Source organism: Crocuta crocuta, unplaced genomic scaffold (genome assembly GCF_008692635.1).
Source record: "Crocuta crocuta isolate KB4526 unplaced genomic scaffold, BGI_CrCroc_1.0 scaffold408, whole genome shotgun sequence".
In the NCBI taxonomy this organism is placed as follows: Eukaryota; Metazoa; Chordata; class Mammalia; order Carnivora; family Hyaenidae; genus Crocuta; species Crocuta crocuta.
In genome coordinates, this window is record NW_027527444.1 from 4,491,414 (window position 1) to 4,494,917 (window position 3,504).

A 3,504-nucleotide genomic window follows, 5' to 3' on the forward strand; every position below is an offset into this window, starting at 1 on the left:
GGGAGGAGACAGCGTGCGCGCTCGCTCCGTTGCTGTAGGGAAAGGGGTCCTCGTCGTCGTCGTCGTCGTCGTCGTCCTCGGGATCACTGTCCCTCAAGTCCCGCAGGCGGCGACCGCTGCCTTTGTCCCCGGCCGCGGGCGGCCCCAGCAGCTCCTCGTCCCCCTTGTCCTCCGCGAGGCCCCCTTTGCTGGCGCCCCCGCCGCCCTTCTGCTTCTCAGCCTCCTGCGCCGCCTGCTCCTTGGCCTTTTTGCTGCGTTTCCACTTCATCCGCCGGTTCTGGAACCAGATCTTCACCTGAGGGCACCAGAGGGCGTGAGAAACTGGCCACCCCGTCCCCACCCCACCTCTCTCTGGAGTCCCACCCGCACCTCGCTCACTGGCCCTCAGGGGGCAGGAGTGGGGTCAGGGGAAGGGCTGCCCCCCCCAGACATCAGCAACCCCCAGGGTGGGGCTGGGGTCTCCAAGGAAGCTCAGAGCCGGACCTCGGCTGCAGGACTCCCGTCTTTTTCCAGGGGTCTCTGGCATCGACCAGATGGGACCCGGGCAGCGGGAGTAGATATCTGTAAATCTCCCGACGTCCCCGCCTCTCTTTCCGGAATATAATTCCTCACATGTGGCCTGGGAAACCACTGCTTCAGAATGGAGGCGGGCGAGTGTCCTTCAAATGCAGAGTTCTGGGTCTCAGCCCCTGAGCGGGGCCTCTGGGCCTGGTGTATGAGCCCTGGCGGGGCGCCTGCGAGCCCTCTGGGGGACTCAGGCCTGCCAAGGGCCAGGGGTGCACGGGAGACACGGCCCCAGGGGGCGGGCGTGAGGGACCACACACCTGGGTCTCGGTGAGCATCAGCGAGGTGGCCACCTCAAAGCGCTTGGGCCGGGACAGGTACTTGTTGAGCTTGAACTGGTGCTCCAGCTCGAGCAGCTGCTGGCTGGTGAAGGCGGTGCGCGGCCGACGGCACTTCCCCAGGAGGTTCGACTGCGCCTGGGCTGGGGACAGAGAGGGGCGTGAGGCCTCCGGCCCCCACTGCCACCCAACGCGACCCGGGCCGCCCAGCCGGCAGCCCACAGCACCGCCGCCCTTTCTTCAACGTGGGCGCCCTCTCCCCAGGGGCGCCTGGGTGCCCAGGCCCCGATGCCAGGTGGAGCCTTACGAATGTAGGTTTAATGGGACCAAGTTTTTTTTTTTAACCCAGAGCTGGGCATTCTGATTAGAGGCGCTCTGGCCCCTCACCGCCCATGGCAGCCCCGTGCACCCGGGTGGGGGCGCAGACGAAGGTGGACAGGCAGGAAGCAAAGGCCGGAGGGGCACTCCTCCTGCCCACTCCTCACTGAGTCCTCCCCCAGCTCAGGCTCAAATCCAGACAGGTCCCAGCCGGCGCGGGACCGCTGTGGGATTCCCACCACCACCTCCTTCAGGACCTAAGAGGGGACGGGGGAAGGGAAAGGAAGGACGGAGAAGGGCCAGATCCTGGGCCCGAACCTGCGATTTCGTCAGGCTCCCCCACTGAAAGCGGCCCTGCGCCCAGGGCGGGGAGGGGCAGAGCCCAGGGAGACTGGGAGCCTCTCNCACACGGTTACATCACAGAGAATTTTATGACCTCAAAATGAGACTTGCCTTGATTTCCCAGGAGCCTGAGAAGTGTCAGACAATAAAGGGAAGGGAAGAAAAGAGGCCAGCGAGCGGCTGAGCTCAGGCCCCGGTGGGCAATGTGCTCTACAGGAAGGCCCACGCCCCCAGCTTTAGTTAAATGAGGCCCCAGTTCCCAACTTGACAATACATTAGAACTTTAATTAAAACACTGGCTCCAAAGGGACCATTTGGGACATGCCATCCAACAGCAGAGACAACCTATTAAAGGAAGCCAAACAGGTTCACCAGCGGCCAGAGGAGGAACTCTGAGAACAGATGCCGGCACCCTGGCCGCTTTATTACTGCCCTTTAGGATTTGGCGTTCAGGTTCCCGGTCTAAACTTAAAGCTGGCCGGGTTTTACCTCTGCTCCCTCTAGGTCAGGATTAGGAATCGGGGATGGGCAAAGTGTGCTGGCGAAGGATTTTGGCTTTCACCGATCTCCCGAACGATCTTGAGCTCTGCGAGGGCCCAGGAGAGCACCCATCCCCGGGGGGGCAGGGGACCCAGTGCCCAGGGGACCAGCAGCCCCGTCCCAGGGAGACTAAGCATCCCAGGCTCTGGGAAATGCAGATCATAAGGGGAAATCCATAGGGGGGCTTCACACGAGCAGGGGTTTGTGAGGCTCTGGCATCGAAGCCAGGAAGCAAGCCCTGCGTTTGGCTGACCCGGGATCAGCAGCTTCTGACACATCTGAGGCTGCGGCCGCCACACGGAGAGGCGAGGAGGAGGTTCCCCTGCTCGGGGGCAGGCCGGGCAGGCCGGTGGTGGCCGTGAGGGTCTCGTGGGAGCTGAGCTGGCAGCAGTCAGGGCTGCGCTGCAGGCCGGCAGTGCGCACGCAGGGATTTTCTCACCTGGCTGTGACTTCTCCAGCCTCAGGGTCTCGGCTTTTCTCTGTTTAGTCACAACCACGGCCTCTAGCAGAGGGATCTCAATTCTGCCAAGTGTTTATTTTTGTTTTCTTTTTTGCTTTCTTCCCCTCCTATGCCTGCCTCTCCCCAGTCCAAACACACCCACTCGGAGGGAAACAATGGGGTCTCTTTGTTCCGGTCTCCTGCAGCTGAAAGCGTCAAGTCTTCAGCATCGGCCTGTTCCGGAATCGGGGTGGGCCGGGACCCAGGCTCCCCAGAGGGCCAGCCCAGGGTGCCTGCCCAGGGTGCCTGCCCAGGGTGCCTGCCCCCGGGCCAGGAGAGCTGAGTGGGCCCAGGCCAGCGGGAGGAGTTCCACCTCTGCCCACAGTCCAGCTGCTCTCCTCCGGGCGGGGGCGGGGGAGCCCTCCCTACCTCCTACCTTGGGGAGGGGCTCACTCTGGAGGGGGTGCCTCCAATTCTGGGCGGGCACCTGCTGCTGTACTGAGAGTCCCCGAGATGGGGTTCCCGAAAGAGGCACATCTCCCCTTCCCGGGAGCACAGCGTCCACGCTCAGTTTAGGTCAGGCCACCTGCCTCCTGGGCATCGCAGGGCGGCGCAGGGTCCTTAGCGAGGCAGGCACAGCCCCGGGGCCGGAGCCTCGCCAGGGACCTGGCCTTGCGGCCCCGGCCTCTTGAAGCCCAGTCCGTGTTCTCGGCGCCCGCTCTCTCCGCCCAGAAGGGGCCGGGGGCCTCCTGGGAGCCCAGAACCGGTACCGGAGTCAAGTCCGGGTCCCTGGAGAGAAGCCCGGTCCCGGCGGCCCCGTCCCCGGGCCAGCCTACCTCGGTGCTCTCCGGCTCGGCTCGCCGTCCCTCCCCACTTCCTCCTCTAGGCTGCCGGTTAATCATTAGATCGGAGTCTCACACCTCCAGCTGCCCCTTCCCGTTAGGAGAGGAAGAGAAAGCAGGGCCCGCGCGTGGCCATTTTAGTAACTCGCTACCGATTCCACCGCGCGAAGCCCGCACGTGT